Source organism: Podarcis pityusensis (assembly GCF_964106645.2).
Source record: "Podarcis pityusensis genome assembly, chromosome: 13".
NCBI lineage: Eukaryota > Metazoa > Chordata > Lepidosauria > Squamata > Lacertidae > Podarcis > Podarcis pityusensis.
Window position 1 is genome coordinate 37734018 of NC_138038.1, and position 18995 is coordinate 37753012.

The 18995-nt window shown below is 42.7% G+C and overlaps 1 protein-coding gene across 1 annotated transcript in view; it reads left to right on the plus strand.

The window, feature by feature from the left end:
* The first annotated feature begins 216 nt into the window (after positions 1-216).
* Positions 217-18995, plus strand: part of LOC308460746 (netrin-1-like) — a 38115-nt gene continuing 19336 nt past the window's right edge. The window contains exons 1-3 of the mRNA XM_080977264.1: positions 217-296; positions 1316-1421; positions 5157-5393. The gene's annotated coding sequence lies outside the window, so the exon portion shown is untranslated. The remainder of the gene's footprint in view (positions 297-1315; positions 1422-5156; positions 5394-18995) is intronic.

The following is an 18995-nucleotide window of genomic DNA, read 5'->3' on the forward strand; positions in this document are numbered from 1 at the left end:
AGGGGGGCGGCGAAAGGAGCCCATCGGACGGGTATTGAGGGCGGGTGGAAAGGGGGCTTGTGCAGCAATCTGGGAACTGGGGAAACCTCTCAGGCTGCAATAGCAAGAAGAAACCCTGTGAGCAGGGTTGCCAACTGATGGAGGGGGAAGCAGCCTGGCCTGCTCCTGCGCCCTTGACGCCAGTTTGATTTGCAGAAATCAGAAGCAGCTTTTTTCTCAGCATCAGGATAAACTTTACCAACTGTGTGAAAAGCACAGCTGCAGAGGCCGGCTGGAAAGTTGGCAACCCCGATGCAGTGAGTCCAGATTACTGTACTTGGCTCCAGGGCATAGTTTTAGAATTTGATCTTACGGTATATTGTACATTGCAGGCGTGAAAACATCTGAAGATCATTGTATGTTGGGATTTATTTCTACTGAATCCATTAACTCAAATTATGCATTAATATTAGAAGCACAACATACATAGCTTCTTGGGCCCAAACCTAATTATTATTCGCAGTGCTTTTTTTCTAAAAAAATGTTTAGGGGGTACTCTCATTTTCCTACTCATTTTGAAAGACTGCCCCTCAATAAGGCCCAACGTAGATTCACAAAATGTTTAGGGGTATGCGTACCCCAGAAAAAAAGGACTGATTAATCATTAGCATTTTATTTGTGAGTTTTTCTAATATTTGCAAAGACCTCTGTGCCATTTCCTTCTCCCTTTCTAGTTTAGTTTTAATTGATCTGACAGCTATTTAATTGATAGTATGTTTCAGCACAATCCTATACATGTTTACTTTGAAATAAGCCCCTCCCCACGATGGGACTTCTTCTCTTGTGCATTTAGGATTAATATTGCATTGTTATTCAGGTGGTGGTTTTTTTAATTCCTGCTTTTTTCTGGTTCACTTTCTCCCCTATAAAGTATTATCTTGTGCTATCAGCTGCTTAGAAATGTTTAACTGGTTATTTAATTTTAAATTTACTGAATGAAACCAAATAATTAAACGGGCATTACCAACATCTCAATATAGTTTCTTTTTTAAGGATTTGAAAAGATGGGTTTAATAACTTTAGTAAGCAATTTAATAAGCAAAAGTGACACTTGGTATTAGGAATGTGGGAAAATGTCAGTTTCAGGTTCTCATTTTTCCGACAATAAATTTAATTCTCCACATTCTCATATCACACACACACACACACACGCTTTGTGAAAATTCACAAGCTTTTCTCGTAATATGCACATTATTGCAAAGCAATTTTCTATCATGTACTCCATTTTTCTATGTTATTTTCACTTATATGTATTTATTTTCACACTTTGCCCTAGGGTATGCAATTACTTGGCTGGAGAACCGCGTTGCAAAATCCGGGGGCGTTTAAATGTTGAAGGATGCTGTTTCAGTTCATGAATTGTTTTGGAATATGAGAATTAGGTAAGTTCACCTTTAAACGCAAATTGAATAGCATTTCTCCCTCGTTCCCACTTGATGGAAGGAATTTCGCTTTGGGAGTCTTTAAGATTAATCTTCCCTATTATTGTCAAATAAAAAAAGGCAAACTGGATTTAAAATGAACAAGTTAAACCCCCGTAAGTATTGTTTATTTAAGATAACTTACATCCTGTCTTTTAGCTGAAAAATACTGTAGTCAAGGAGGCTGACAGGAAATTCATATAAGTCTTTTTAACAAAAAAGAATTATAAAGTCATGTTTTGGAACAGGCATTGGATGTGGCCCTCCAGACGTTGGACTACAACTCCCTTCATCCCTGGCCACTGGCCATGCTGGCTGGGGCTGCTGGGAGTTGGAGTCTGGATGGGGACAGGTTTCTACATTCTCGCTAAATGGAAGAGCAAGGTATTCCAGCACTGACCTCGGCCAGAAATTATCCACTTCACTTGCCTGTTGCTGTGGTTGCTAGAAGGAAAGCTGGACCAATTTCTCTCGGATATGACAACTAGGGATTGAAATCTCTGAATATATTTGTTCTGTGCTACCTGTGTCTCTGTCCATTCATAAATCCGTTTCATGTTATTTCCACATTAATCTGGAATTTTTTTAAAGATGCATGAAAGTCCCAATTTAAATAAGAATCTAAATTTGTATCCTTGAATAGGTTTTCTCAGAAAATGTATGTTGCAATATAGATTTTCTAGCAAACTCCGCATATATTTAATCAAAACTTTGGGGAAGTGGGAAATCCAAAGGATATCTATTTTCTGATCCACTCATTAAAGCTTGGGAGGTGCAGTACAAGAATTCCTCAGGCATCCCTGATGACGACTATCTGCTTTGGATACAAAATGGAAGGAAAACCTCTAATAATAATAATAATAATAATAATAATAATAATAATAATTTATTATTTATAGCCGGCCCATCTGGCCGGGTTTCCCCAGCCATTCTGGGCGGCTCCTAACAGAATATTAAACAGAATAAAACTTCAAACATTAAAAACTTCCCTAAACAGGGCTGCCTTCAGATGTCTTCTAAAAGTCAGGTAGAATCTCAGGTACGAATGTAATCCTCTGCACCCTAATTTGAGTAAATCCCACTGAAGTCAGTGATAATTATTTTAGAGCAGCATTCACCAACCCAGGGCTGGCCTGTTCATGAGACGGAGTGAGGCTCCACCTGTCCTGCCACCACCACCACCACTGCCAGAGAAGCGGCAATGGTAGCAGCTTCCATGAGATCTCTCCAGAAACTGCCACTGCCGCTTCAAGGACAAGGCCACACAACACAACACAGCAGTGGCATCATCAGAGTGACGGTACCTTCTGGTTTCACTTCAAGCAGCAAAACGGGATGCACCAGCCTGTGCCCTCCATGTGTTTTGGACTACAGCTCTAATCAGCATTAGCCAGCACAGCCATGCTGCTTGGGGCTGATGAAATAGTCCAAAACATCAGGAGAGCAGATCAGCAAAGGCTGTTATAGAGGGATATGCATGGGAATCGGGGATTCGGGTTTCTTTTTTCAGCATACAGTGGTACCTTGGTGTTATGTACTGAAGTTCTCACCCTGGGCCAGCAGGGGGATACTGTAGATAGTTATGCAAATGAAGGATCGAAAGTGACGTTCAGTGATTGGATAGTTTGTATGCAAATGAAGGATCGAAAGTGACGTTCAGTGATTGGCTAGTTACAGAAAATGGTTACTGTTGCATTCTAGTGGAGCTCTATATAAGCAGGCTGACTGAGCTCCTCAGTTCAGTTCTGTTCCAGCTTACAAATAAAGAGCTGTTTTGGAAGAATTGCTGTGTCGTCTGATATGTTCGCCCACAACTTAACACCCGGGTTACATACGCTTCAGGTTACATACGCTTCAGGTTACAGACTCCGCTAACCCAGAAATAGTACTTCGGGTTAAGAACTTTGCTTCAGGATGAGAACAGAAATTGTGCTCTGGCGGCGCGGTGGCAGCAGGAGGCCCCATTAGCTAAAGTGCTGCTTCAGGTTAAGAACAGTTTCAGGTTAAGAACGGACCTCCGGAATGAATTAAGTACTTAACCCAAGGTACCACTGTATTGGGCGTAGGTGGATGGAACTGGTGTGCCTCTGTATGGACTGCTGCGACAGCTATTTATGACAGTCCTGTTTTTTAATCAGTGCTGGAGCAGTAGGGGGTTGAAACTGTGGTTCAGACCTCAATTACTCTGCTGACTGAAGCTTGCAAGTGTGTCTTTCTCACTTGTGCTGTATTTTGGGTTTGCTTTCATGTAGCTTCATATTGAACACTATTGCATTTTATTTATTTAGTTTGAGATTTCAGACCAATGGTACCCTTGAACAGTGTGAAAAATATTTAAGAGATTGAGATTGCTCTCATTTCTTACTTAGAAAGTAAATGTTCCCATTTTAAAAATTGGGTTTATATTTGGTAATTCATTAACTCCACAGGCAATTATTTGGTTGCCACCACTGTGTTCCAAATACAGATTTACCCTACTATGATTATGCAGCACTGGGTACATTTAGATAATGAATTTGGTTTTTTAAAAATGATTTTATATAGGTAAGTCCAGATGACCCTGGAGGCTGTTGGTAGGTACCTTTCCAGGGAAGGGAAATGTAGGATGGGGTGGAGTTTCAGATTGAAGGCGGTGCCTTTTCTAATTTGAACCTGCACCCCGTAACTCTGTACACTCATCCCCTGAAATGGCACATGGTCATTTGGACTTACATACCTCAAATTAATAAAAACCAGACTTCAAATAATTCCACCGCAACGGACAGTGAGGCAATGTAGTTTTGGGTAGAAGGCAAACAGCTATGGCAGAGAAACAGTGCTGAATGTGGCAAAAACAGGGTGGAATGAAAAAGGTTCCTTCTTACATCCTTAGCAACTATGCGACAGCACAAGCCTTTGCATGTTTCTTTAGCAGTAAGTCCCAGTAATTCAGTAATTCAGCAGTAATTCAACGGGCCTCGTTCCCGTTGTCCCAGGTGAGCCGGCACAGTATTGCCACCTCTCTTCCTCCCTGCAACCCCCATTTTATGCAGTTCCTCTTTCCTGACCTGCGGAATGGGAGCGGAAAGTCACATTCTCCAGCAAAAGCTGGATGAGTTGCTACACCATGCCCCCTTCCCATAGCCATCATCTCATAGCCATCAGGCCCCTCCCAGATGACCTTTTTAATTACATTTGTGATGTTTGCGCTCATGATCTATCGGGATGGTCATATACGATCCTGCTTTCGATACTGTTTCTGCCTGCCAAAGGTTTGGAGTGTCCACACGGCTTCATTTCCAACCAGCGCATATCCCGTCATGTGTTTGTCTGAGAAAGAGAGCATAACTCTCTTTGTCTCTCAACTTTTTCACATGTCTCCAACCTGGGTTTATTTCACGGTTCGTGGCAATGCATGGATCCATTTGCCTTATGCTCCCCTTTCTCATTCTCTCTCTCTCTCTTCTATGCCATCTGCCCACCTGTCCGCATGTGTTTGGGGATCTGTCTTCTCGGGGCGTTCCCCCCCCCCTTGACACACTGTTTATCACTGTCAGAAGCCCACTCGCTCAGTCCAGTTCCATCAGGGAATGTAGCAACCACAGATCAAAGCCCCAGAGTTCTGGAAAGCTCTTTCACCACCAGTGGCTCATGGTTCCAGGCCTGGGTGAGAAACCTGAACATCCAGGCTTGCATAGCTCATTAATGCTTCAACAGATCATTGGAGGCTCTATTTCCCCTTCCCCATCAGTGGATCCGATCTGACTCCATGGGGCGACCGTCTGCCATTTACCCAAGGGCTTGTAAAACTCGCCAAACTTCCTCATAAACTCCCAGCAAAGAAGGTTTCATTTTTAAGAAACTCCAGCCCAGCTGATATCAGATTCCAGGAACCTCGGTGGAGAAGAGTGGTGGACGCGGTCTCCAGACACAAGCAATCGGGGGGGTAAAAAGGTTGGTTTGCTATCATCGCTGTATTGTGTCACTATGTTATTGTATCACATTGAGGGGTTCCCCCCCTGCATTCTTTTCCCTAATGCATGATAAATCCTAGCGAAAGCAGCATGCGCAGCCAAACCCAAAAAATGCGATCAGAGAAATATTTAAGGCAGCAAAGTCTGCAGCATTCGCGTGGATATGTTATCTGCATTATATCGGCCTTACCGATGTTTTGTGGAATAATGGGAGGTAGATAATACCCCAGCTACCAAATGCAACAGAATGCGGACGCAGTTATTGGAGATCGAGATGTGTGGCACCAGAAGCCTGCAGTGTTTATATTGCAGCATTATCCAAATGAAGCCGTAATATCTCAGCTGACGCAGGCAAGGAAAATTAGTCAGAGATTAGCCAAGCGATCGAGACAGCTAATGTGCCGGAGCTTAAATCGCTAAATATATCCATAGTTACAGCAGACCTTTGGTAATAAAATGTGTAATAGATGCCGGGAGATGTGACTGGTGTTGTAGCTAGCGGCTCATTAGTTGTTTATATGCCTGGGCTCAGTGACAGTTTTGTGGAGAACCAGGAGAGCTTTTTAAGGTTTCCTGAAATGTATTTTTGGGGGGGGGGTTCCCCCAAGTGTTTGAATCTCAAAACTTGCAAATATTCCATCTCTTGTCCCTCCGTCTTCCTGAAATCCCGGGGAAATCTTGAGTTGTCCCAAGTGACATGTTGAAATTATTATGACCTTCCGTTTAATGTTTTGTTAGTTTATTACATTCACCGCAGCTCACAAAATGAACAGGAGCTGGGCTGAGTAGTCTGCTAGCATGAGCGATTGCTCTGACTATGGCAGCTTTATGTTGATGTTAGCTAGCCAATTTCGGTGTAATGGATTCTATATTGCTTCAATACACACAAAAATATTTGTCGTTACATGTTATGCAGGGGTTGCAACTTATATATGCAGTAGCTTCCGCTATACATTTTGTGCGCCTTTGGAGAGAATTTGTTTTGAAATCATTGCGGTATTTGAGGGTGAGGAGGAGAATCTCATCTAACCTATCTGTACTCGGTTTGATTACATTAACAATTTGGTGAAAATCCATTACACAGCCATAACATATTCAAACTTGGAGCAGGCAAGTTTTCTTGTTGCTGACATTGGATCCTCACTAACATGGTGTTTGTTGAAAATGCACTGAGGAAAAAATACGTTTTAAAACTGTAAAGTTTCACCTCATTTAAATTAAAATGGGTTTAAAACACCACCACATTACTGCTTTGCTGACCAGATATTGAATTGCTGTGAAATGGTTCTTCTTCATAACTTGTACAATTCGATTTTGGGTAAAATTTCCTACTCCACTTTAGCAACTTACATAGTGTGTATGATATCAGGTGGGCTTGGGGTTTTTTTAATGGTACAGAGGACAGATAGACTACCAATGCAATCCTATACTGTATATATATATGCTTACAGTAAGTCCTACCAAGTTCAGTGGCACTTATTCCCAAGCAAGTGTTTACAAGATTTCAGCCTAAATGCCGCAGTTAAGAAATTCTTCCAATTCTAGGAACAATTCTAGAAATGACCTTTCTGTTGCTAATAATAATAATAATATCATGAAGCAAGAGTTAAGGAGATGTATACACAATTCAGGGGCTCTTGGGGTGAACTTGAAGATTTACTTCAACATTCCCATCCAATATTAAGTATACTTTTATTATATTAGGTGGAATATCCTAGTGGAGCTGAAAATGAAAGGCAAAATGATAATATTTCCATGGTGCCTGGCAGCCAGCATTCCCTAGTAAACTGTTTTGGAAACCTTCAAATCATGCATTTTCCTACAGCTTAGAAATGCTCATGTCCTGCTCATGTGAGATTTGTATTCTTTTTCTTTGGATCATAAATATAGCTTCCCTTCCCAGCACTACCGGTATCTGCAGCGTTTCAAGTTTTAGCAAATGCAGGCAAAGTTCTTAGAGAGGGTATTTGAAGGATCTGCTGGAGTATTAGGTACAAATTCAGCGCATTCCCTCCAACCACTAGACACGCTGAGAAAGCAGGCAGTTTAATTTATTTACTGTATTTTTCTTTTAACCTGCTTGTCAGGCAATTGTCATCTTCCGAAGCAGCTTACATCAATTGAAAAGAAAAGGGGGAAATGAGAGCCTGGTCCTGCCATCCGACTTACGAACTAAAAAGACAAGGCAGTCACACAAGAGGAGCGAAGAGGAGGGGAAAGGTAGAAGGGAGAGACCAGTTTAACCAAGGCCAAAGAAAGTGCCTTGGTGAGCATTTAGACCCAGATCTAGCCATGCTCCTCTTCCCTTGCTGCTGTTCTTGCTTGAATGGTAGCTGGTGGCTCTTTTGGCCTATGGATGGGAACAGCATGTTCTTGCCTGCTTAGCAATCCCAGGGTAATAACTGTGCCTCTTAAACTGGTACAGCAGGAGAGAATAATGCTCTAAGCAGAACGGATTACAAAGGGGAATTGATTGAATAAACCCCATCCTCCTCAAGCTGCGAGGACCAAGGACAAGTATGAGAGAACAGAGACGGTCCTGGTGGCAGGTGGAATTATATATGTTCTTTGGGCCCCAAGAACTGTAAACTTCTATACTGTACTGTATGTATTCCATTCAGCGTATGTAGAAGATAAACAATGGAAAATCTGTTGCTCCACAGTACAGGAAACTTGTATCGTCAATCATTGTGTCTGCTTGTTTGTGTGTGTTTTCACACTTAAAGTTGAGGTGTGAGGAAGGCAATTGATTTTCAGTGTTTATTTCTGTTTGCCTTTTAGACAGTAAGGGGTGCAGTTGATACCAAAATCATGCTCTTAAGTGCCGAAAAAGCAGTGGCGAGGGTTTGTGTTGTTCATGCTAGGCTTGGGTTTTCTCCTCCCTACAAAAGTTAATAAAAGGAAATCAAGCCTTCAGATATATTGGTCTGCCGTCTGACTTCCTTATTTACATACATATTCAGGAAAGGTTGTTATTTCCACCCCAGCTCTAAACATATTTACCTGTAAATGTCACATGAATTTCCATGAGATTTGTTTCTCAGAAGGTATATTTCAGATTGCCGTCTTCAGCTATTCCTGTCTCCTGCCAAGTTTTACCTAACCACCCGACAATAAAAGGAACTGTGTTTTCTCAGTTTCTCAGCATTGCAAAGCAGTAGACAGTAGATTCAAGATTTATTTTGTATGTTTTTCTTTTAAAACCCTTCCCCCTAAAAGGCTTAGCGAGTGGATAATCTGTCATGGATTTAAAACCCATCCATTTCAGATGGGGAAGAAGGGTTGCTGTTTTTTAACTAAATGACTAATCTTCCAGAGTATATTTCTGATCCTGTTTTGTATATTTTATGGCATCCTCAACCTCATGAATCTTTCTAAAAAATTGTAAGGTGGAGGGACCACAAATGTTATCCTGCCCTACAAAAACACATTATTATACTTTAAAGATTATCCAAAGCAAACCACTGATGAAAACTCACAAATTCTGGGCACAGTCCAGACAAAGTGAATTTTTTTTAAAAGACTGATGGATTTCAGAGAGAAGGGAGATTTACAGGGCAAGCGTATGCAAGCTTACTCAGATGTATGTCCCACCATATTCAGCTGGGCTTGCTCCCAAGTTAATTGTGCATAGGATTTCAGCAGAGGGCTCCGCTTTTGATGGGTTCTGGCTCTCTGGTTTCAGGATAAAAGCTGGAACTCAATCCCAGGACAGAAGGAAGAGAAAACATTTGCCACTGCTGTCGCTTCGTTTTTAACAATTGTTGCCAATTTTGGATGGCATTCAACTAAGTATCGCTCAGAGTAGACCCACTGAAATTAATAAACATGGCCAAGTTAGGTCCATCCATTTCAGTGGGTCTCCCTTCAGTGAAACCTGATTGAATACTGGCCTATATTAACATTATAATCACTAATAATTTGACCCGTTGCTCAGTTAGTGAATTTTGAAATATTACTGCCAATAATATTTTATACAACTAGAAATTTGTATAAAATATAGAAGTATTTTATACAACTGGCAAATCCTTGGGAAATGAGGTGCTCTCCTTGAATGTGGTCCAAGGCCTTGACAGTACTTACGTACAGGCACTTTCTCAGAATTAGTCACAGGTGCAACACTTCACTAGAACGGGCCTTCCATTGTTTAGAGGAACAAATCAGCATGCAATAGCAGCAGAGATTGCCAGCCAAAGGCAGAGATTGAAGAGCTACAAAACTCGAAACGTAGCCAGAGAGTCTGGGAAGAGGGGGTGGGGGAAAACCATTTGAAACATTCCGATTGTTCTCTGTGCTACCGGGATCTTTCGATCATCAATCATTTCTATTACCGCGGAAATGTAACACTGAAAATAATTGCATTATAACAACAATACAGAACTCTCTCAATCACAATATTTATTGTTCAGTGGAGAGAGAGGTTCTGTATCTTGCTGCACTGAAGGAGTCTAAGGCGGCTGCAATCCTACACGCTCTTACTAGAGCAGAGAGTTAGGGTGCTTCCAGATTACCTGTTTTGTAGAGTGTTTGTCCTGATGTGTTTGCAGGGAAATTAGGCGGCGTTGGCTATTTAATGAGCACCCACTCTTATCTGCTTGGCAGGCAGCTCGACAGCCTTTGCATTAAAGCAAGTATCATCCCACACTTTCCAACCCATTTTTCCCATCCGAAAGTCCAGTCTTTTGGAGAAGTGTTTATTCTTTTCCCCCAACAAGCAGCATAAATCAGCTTGGACTGCGCATCCTGAATTTGCCAGTTATGCGATTGAAGTCTCTACCCCAAAATAAAGATAGTCTGGAATAAGAAGGTGGGTGTCCACTGGTGTGGGATTGTTGCTGCTTATGCATGCAATTTTTGTGCAGCCTCCCATCTACACAACATTGTGTGTTGCTTCCAACAAAGTTTTACTCAGAGCAGAGGGAGAAATCCAACTCAGTTCACATTTAAAGACGAACAGTAGTGGAGCCGTCTTTTTAGGAAAAAAACAAACATAGTTGGAATACAGTGTTTTTATGTTTTTTAAATGGTGCAGTGTGTTCTGTTTACCTTTGGGGCTCATACAGACTTCGTTTTGTGTTGCACTTCTTGGCACAGGTTTTTGCTTTAAAGCGCTATGTCCGAGCAATTTTCTTTTTGCCCTGGTGCTTTCCCCGTGAAAACCTGCTCTTTACCACTGAAAACCCAAACTGATGTTTGTTCCGATTGAACGTCAAAGAGCAGGAATTCGCAGGCAAAACTCTGAGGCAAAAAAGGTGCTCAGACATGACACTTTAAGGCATGGATCTCTGCCTAGAAAGTGCTGCAAAAGGTGAGCCCTTGGTGGGTTTTTTAATGTGTCGTTTTAGCAATGCTTCCTCCCCCATTTTCAGACCTTTTGTTTTTCAGTTGGAAATTGATTAACGGAAAAATCTTACTTATGCTTTACTGGAGTAAATTCTTTTGTTGCCCGTGAAGTTAGTTATGTAGTGATGAGGGGGGAATCTGTCGGTTTCAGTTTCTCTGAGCTTCTCGTTTTCCTAGTCTTCAGTTCACCATACAGGACTTCATTATCACTTCCTCTGGCTCTAATACGGAATCCATATTTTACAGTGCAACCCTATACAGTGGTACCTCGGGTTACATACGCTTCAGGTTACATACGCTTCAGGTTACAGACTCTGCTAACCCAGAAATAGTGCTTCAGGTTAAGAACTTTGCTTCAGGATGAGAGCAGAAATTGTGTTCCGGCGGCACAGCAGCAGCAGGAGGCCCCATTACCTAAAGTGGTGCTTCAGGTTAAGAACAATTTCAGGTTAAGTACGGACCTCCGGAACGAATTAAGTACTTAACCCGAGGTACCACTGTACAGATAGATGTATGTTCCTATGAGTTCAATAGGGCTTACTCTCAAGTAGATAGGCATTATATTGCAGCCTAGGTTATCTTTGAAATCATTATTGACAGAGTAACATCTTCATTTCTTGGTTAGTAAAAAAAACTTTTGCCCCCCCCCTTCAACCTGGACCCCAAACAGCAAGAAAAGGGCACAGTGATTTATTTTTGAGATGTTACACATATCAAAGGTTTTCACACTGTCCCTTTCCTGAAATACATCTGCCACAACGTCTGGCAGTTGGCATTTCTAAATCTTGAACATGTTCTCAAGCCAAGCTGTAGTTTTCCACAAATCTGCTGAGTCAAAGGTTCAAAGATAAAAAGAAAAAGAACAGAATGAGAACAGATCCCCCCCCCCCATCTCTCTTTTTTGCCTTGGATGAATTAACCTAAAATTGTAGCTCCCCCGGTGCTTCTCTGCTCATGATACAATTTCTTCTTCCTTGGCGACCACTTGTGGCTGAGTAAGATGGTCTTCCATGAACAGAGTCTTAACAGTGAGTCCGTAAGTGACTGTGGAGGCCAATTTTGGATCCACATGTCCTTCCACAATGGGGGACATAGGTTTCCGGATGGGAGTTGATCATGATGAGGGTTTGCCAAGCGTGCCTTCCTCTTCACACGTTTCTCCCTTTCGTCTTGAGTTTGAGCGTCTTCAAAGTCCATGACATCTTTGGTAAAGGCTGTTCTCCAGATGGAGCGCTCGCAGGCCAGTGTTTCCCAATTGTCGGTGTTTATACTACATTTTTAAAGGTTTGCCTTGGGGGAGTCTTTAAACCTTTTTTGTTGACCACCAGCATTACGCTTTCCATTTTTAATTACGCCAATAAGGAGTCCCTTTCCAGCCCCAGGCATTCACTGAATTCCCATGGTTATGACATGTTTAGTCCGAAAGGGAGTTTACACGTGTAGAAATGAATCCCAACTTGGGGGAAATGTGGAATATAAATACATCAAACAAAGAAACAAACATTCCCTCATTTCTGGCAGGAGACACTTGATTTAGAATGCTTCTATTTCCCCCAAAGTTCAGACTTTTTGCAATGAGGAAAGTAATAGGGGAAGCGTGGGGTGACCCTTGCTTTGACACAAGATCATCTAACTGTGCCTTTATGCTAATGTCTGAAGTGTTGAGGATTATATTTCAGTGTTATCTGAGGAAGTGGATTCTGGTTCATGAAAACCTTTGCCATAATAAATCTGTTCACCACAAGACTCTTTGTCGTTTTTACTGCAATAGACTGAACGTGGCTACTCTTCCGGAAAACAATTTTATTGTTTTTGGGGAGGTTCACACTGGACTAGCCGCAATCCTCTTTTTAATAAAATACTTTGTTCATTTAGAGTAGCAGCTGCAATATGATCTGAATATAATGCAAATGCAAGCCTTTATTGAGAGAAGCACTCTGCAGGGAGACTCATGCTCTGGGAATGACAGAGAAACGTTTTGTAATCCAGGAAAGTCAAGTAAAGTGCAGATATTCCAATCTTAAGCATGTTGTAATTCAGAAACTCCTTGGGATAGCTGCAGACTCTTGTCTGCGGTCCACACTGTTTAAAGAATCAGACGTGCTTGGAAGAGACTCTGATTAAGTTGATCATTTAATCAGTGTCTAAGGGAGTTACTTGTTCCAGTCTGAGGCCGGTGGTGGTTCCAATTAGACCTGGGCAAATAAATTCTGTAAATGAATCAAACATCTGGCTACTCCTACTAGCAGGGCATAACTAAGGTAGGGGCATAGAATCCGTCAGTTTTGGGTTTTCCTGGTTCCTCATTTCCCCCATCTTTAATTCCATTCTCTACATTTCCACATCAGTTTGTGATTTATATATTTTTTACGAATCCCTCAAGAAAATTCATCAGCACCCAAGTGCGAATTTCTCCTGGCATACATGTTTGTATGCAGTTTTGCCTATTTTACACTTTTTCCAATTTCCCCGAATACAGCCATACTTTGGTTTTCAAACAGCTCAGTTCTCGTACATTTTGGCTCCCTAACGCCGCAAACCCAGAAGTGACTGTTCTGGTTTGTGAACTATTTTTGGAAGCCGAACATCCGATGGGGCTTCTGCAGCTTCCGATTGGCTGCAGGAGCTTCCCGCAGTCAATCAGAAGCCACGCTTTGATTGCCGAACGTTTTGGAAGTCAAATGGACTTCCAGAACGGATTCCGTTCGACTCCAAGGTACGACTGTACAGTGGTACCTCGGGTTAAGTACTTAATTCGTTCCGGAGGTCCGTACTTAACCTGAAACTGTTCTTAACCTGAAGCACTACTTTAGCTAATGGGGCCTCCCGCTGCCGCCACGCGATTTCTGTTCTCATCCTGAAGCAAAGTTCTTAACCTGAAGCACTATTTCTGGGTTAGCAGAGTCTGTAACCTGAAGTGTATGTAACCTGAAGTGTATGTAACCCGAGGTACCACTGTATATGCATTTCTGTCCATGTTACTTGGCTGGAGAACCCCATTGCAACATTCAGAAACGGGTGAATTTGAAGGAATGGCTGTGTTTAAGTTCTCAGTCTAGTTTGGAAAGTGAGAATTAGGTAGGTTTACCTATAAATGCAAACTGAATCAAATTTCTCTCCCATTCCTACTGGTGCCATTTTATCACATTCCCCACCTCTCCAGGGTTGCAAGAATCAAGTAATTTACCAACCTATTAGGTTTTTAAAATAAAAAATATATATATCAGGACTGGAACTGGTTATTTTGTTAAAGAAACAAGCTATTTTGACTCAGGGCGGGGTGGATTCAGGAATGCTGCAACTGTAGCCTGCATTGCAGAGCCTGCTCTGAGCAGTTGGGGGGGGGGCTTTTCAACTTGATGGCCTCCGATGAACCTTCAAACTATGATTCTGGCAAGTATCCACGCCATACATTTAAAACACCCTCCCAAAGAATTCTGGGAGCTGTAGCTTACAGAACTGCTATTTCAAGTACCCTCAATAAACTACAGTTCCCAGGATTCTTTGAAGGAAAGGCGTATGCTTTAAAGGCGCTTTACATTTATTTTACTTTTAACAATTTCAAAAGATTTATATGCCGCTTGGTTGTAATAAAACCTCAAGGCGGTTTACGAAAAGTATAAAATAATCACATTATTGGTAAAAAGCTGCTTCAGGTTGAGCGCTTTCGGGTTACACTCCGTGGCAACCCGAAAGTCACGGAACGCGTTACTTCCGGGTTGCGCCGCTTGCACATGCGCAGACGGTCAAAATGATGTCACGTGCATGCACAGAAGTGGTGAATCACGACCCGCGCATGCGCAGACGCGGGTTGCATTCGCTTCAGGATGTGAACGGGACTCCGGAACGGATCCCGTTCATATCCAGAGGTACCACTGTATAGTGTATATACACCTACAGTCATACCTTGGATCCTGAATGCCTTGGCTCCCAAACAAGTCAGCTCCTGAACGATCAAAACCCAGAAGTGAGTGTTCCAGTTTTTGAACATTCTGTTGGAAGCCGAATGTCCGACGGGGCTTCTGCAGCCAATCGGAAGCCACGCTTTGGTTTCCGAATGCTTTGGAAGTCGAATGGACTTCCGGAACAGATTCTGTTCGACTTCCAAGGTACGACTATACAAACATTATACAGGCCTGCCTAAACAACAGTGTTTTTAGCCGGTGCTGAAAAGAGTTCAGTGAAGGTGCCTGCCTAGTAGCAAGCAGGGAGATCCTAAGGGTGGGTGCCTCCACACTGAAAGACCAACTTCTTACAAATGCTGAATGAATATTATGTTGCACCTGTAACAGAGCCAGTTCCACAGAATGAGTGGGCCTATGAAGGGTGGCTGTGACCAAGGCCAGAGTGGGGCTGTTTAGGATGACCTGAGTGTGCAGCCCGATTTGTTTTGCATCGACTGTTTTATTAAGCATTCCTTATGATTTATTTGCAGAGAGGTTAGCAGACATTGCCTCAAGCAATTATTCTTCCGCATCTCTCCATCACTTATCACAACTGGTCTGTTTTTTTGGGGGGGGAGCAGGTTTGTTGCCCAAGAGACCAAGGCAACTTAAACCACACAACCTGGGTATGTCTGCCTTCTGGAAGAAGGTAAAGGGTTAGAAAGACTAGGACTAGCCGCCTGAGAAACAGTTTCTATCCAAATGCGATTTTGGTTTTAAACGCAGTGTAAGGTAGTCTCTATGGGAGTATATTGTATTTAATTATGGGGTATCAGAGTTTTTAGGGGGTCAACCAGGCTGGGATAGCAGGCTTGTTAGTTTTTGAATGTCTGGTGTAGATTTTTTCAATTTCGTTGTTCTGTATGGGACAATGACAATAAAGAGTATTGTATCGTGTGATTCCCGCCTGAGAATAGTGACAGTCTTGGAAGCACCCTAGATTCCCCTATCTGGTGGGTGGAGGGAAGAGCGCTGCACGGTAGCTCCTGAATTGACTAGAAGGCAATGAAAGTATTTATGCCAGCATGGTGGGGAACTGGGGAGGGGGGGCAGAGAGGTGAGGCTTTTAATATGGGGGAGGCAGCCCAGCCTGTGGTAAGTTAGTTCCGGGTTAGGGGCTGGATATCCAATGGCTGGAAAATTGCCATTCTCCCCGTTGAGGTATTACTTGACCCTGTCGAGAGCTGGGGCTTGTTTCCGGCAACACTTGGCCCCTCCTGGGTTTAATTTGGCATAGCAGCAAAAGAAGATGAAACGGAGATACGCCGTTGGGAGCCAAGAACCATATATCCTCAGACGAGGGGAGTTCACGCCAAAAATGCTGACATCATGGAAAAGGATGTCACACGAGAGCCGAAGCCTTGGGAGAAAGCAGGAGAGGGGAAGAGGCTGGCCTTTAGGCCAACAGGAAGCCCTGCTGCTTGACGTTTGTTTAAGTAAAGACACATGACAAAATAATGTATCCACCTAATCCTGGAAAAACCACAAACGCTTTTATTTTGCTCTTCTGGGAGGGGGCGGGATGAACTGGTAGCATGGAAGCCTCAGAGAGAGCAAAGGGAAGGTGGCCAAAATTGGGGATTCTCCATATCTCCCCACTGGAAAAACATCCAAAGAAGGCAAGGGGCTGTGAATAGTTACTGAGAGCTGGTGTCACTTGATGGACAGTGTGTTGGGCTTGACCTCCAGAGACTTACTAGACAGCTTTGAGCAAGTGGCTCTCAGTCTCCAGCTGCCTTGTTCTCCAAAACTGCAATTCCATGCTGACTAGTTTTTCACAGAGCATCCAGGCAAGGTCATTATCAGCCCAAATGAATTCTGGAGTTTTCTGTGTTTGCTCAACGTGGCAATTGCACAACCAGCCCCGTCTTGTCTGAACAAAGCAAGTGTCATTGAATTTATTTATTTTAAAAAAAAATAAACATATTTGATTGGTTTTTGCAAAGGCATGCATGGCAAATGAATACATCAACATCTCCCCTCCTCCCTTGACATTGAGGTTATTAAAAACACCTTCACGTTTAATTAGACAGTTGCTGTTTGCAGATATAATCTGGTCGCTCATATTAGTCGTTTCCAGACAACCTGTTTATTGTGCATTCCTTCCTGATTGTTTACACAAAATACTGGGGGTGGGATAGATGGCATCAGTTATTTATTGTGCAGTTGTTCTTATTTGTTTGTGGGAAAGTTATATTTCATTGCATCAAGTAATTGTTACCCAACAGTTTGCGGTAAAATTTCCTCATCACTTTATTTGTTGCCAAAAACCCGGTTTGGGGGGGAAGCAGAATTGTTTGCATGACAACTCCCAATCAGTTTTAACTGCCTAACTTGAATTAGCTGGTATGTGAACGAAGCCTACATGAAAATATTGGTAGCCTGGAAGGAGCCATTGCATCATCAGGAAACAATAAAATAGTCTGGACCTACAAGAAGGAAACTTTTAATTAACAATTCCAAGGACCTTTGCTGAATGGGAACATTATCGGAGGATCTTGGTCATGGGGAAGGCCATTTCTGGATAATATATATTATGTGTGGAACTTCTGTTCAGCTTCCACTTCCAGATAATTGCAGAAATGCAGGGCCTTAGCAACGCTAGAGGACCTCAGCAGCCCATGGAAGCAACCCCAGTTGCCCTGTGGAAATAGCAATCTCCTAGCTCACATAGATGCTTTCAGGCTGATTGACCCAACAGAGGTTAAAGAAAGTTCTTTAGAATGATAATAGGAATCTGAGCACAAAATCTGAAAAGTGCTTCACAGGGAACCTGCAGAAGCTGTGTTTCTTTGCATTACAAATATGCAACATAGAGTGCTATTGTAAAGGTGGCGGTGATGAATAGATTGGCTTTAATAGAGTTGCACCAAAAAACCACACCAAAGCCCACTGTGAGGTTTTCAGTACTGCTGAATAGAAATCTACGAGGAGATTGCCCAGGAAATACATTGAAATTCTTCTCTCCGAAGGAGGCATGCCAGGTTATTTCTATATCATAGCAGCAGCTTTAAAGGTTCTTTCTCCCCACTTCGGGTTTAGCGGGAGGCAAGGTATCCGGGTGGGGAGACAGGAGGTTTCATAGCAAATTTCATCAGATTACTTGGCTACCCTGAAGATTAACCTGGGGAGAAAGGAATTACCGGTATGTTAAAACAACTTCCACACCATACATCTCTCCCCCCCCCCAAAGAAAAATCCTGAATGCTGTAGTTTGTTAAGGGTGCTGGGAATTGTAGCTCTGTGAAGGATAATCTACGGTTCCCAGGATTCTTTGAGGGCAGCCAAGTGCTTTAAAATATATGGATGTGATTATTGTGGTGACTTTTGAAAAATCACTTCCCCTGTTTCAAGTGTTCAAAGTATGAGTTGCCATTGCTTATGTCGCCAAAGAGGGAGGCATCAGCAGGCTTGAAAGCTGCCTCATATGGAGTCAGACTGCTGGTGCATTTAGCTTGGTTTGGGGCAGCCGGTGTGCAGGGGTGGACTTTGGTAATATTTAGTAAAACGGCGCCTTGGGTGAGGCCAAATTTGGCTCCCCCAAATGGATCTTCTCAGTTATGGATCTTCTCAATTTTGCGCCACCTCGGCTTGCTGCCCTGTGCGGGTGAACCACCCACACTGCCCTCAATTTGGTGTTCTTCAGAGATGTAGAACTACAACGCCCATCAGCCCCAGCCAAAATGGCCAGGAGCGTTGGAAGCTGTAGTCAAGGAACATTTGGCAGGTGCCGTGATAGCAGCCTGGGCAAAATCAGATAGGCGGTCTTTCCCAGCCCTAGCTAGAGATGGAGAGGATTTAACTTCCAGAGACCTTCTGCAGGCAAGGTTTGCGGTATCCAGATTTACATATAAGCTAAACAAGCTATAGCTTAGGACACTACTCTCTTGGGCACCCCCCCAAAAATTAAAGAGGGAAAAACTGGATGTACATTTCCAAAAATATAAGATAAAAAAAACCAAATAAAATAAAACTCACATACAGCAACAGTGTTTTGTGTTGTGTAGGCTCCTATGATGTACCGGTAAGTAATGGGCCCCGCCTGCTAGCCTGCTCCCTAAAATATCACTGCTTTACTCATTTCTATATATAGGATGCCTACATTCTGCATGGCAACATGTGCAAATGGCTTTAGATACCTATTAGGTCCATAAATTACCATACAGCATATATTCAACACAAAAAGCAGCGACAATTTGTCGTTGACAAAGGACAGCTGGACATATAAAGGGCCCCATTACCTTCAGTAGCTTAGGGCCTCATCAAACCTAAATCTGGCCCTGGGTATGCCCCCT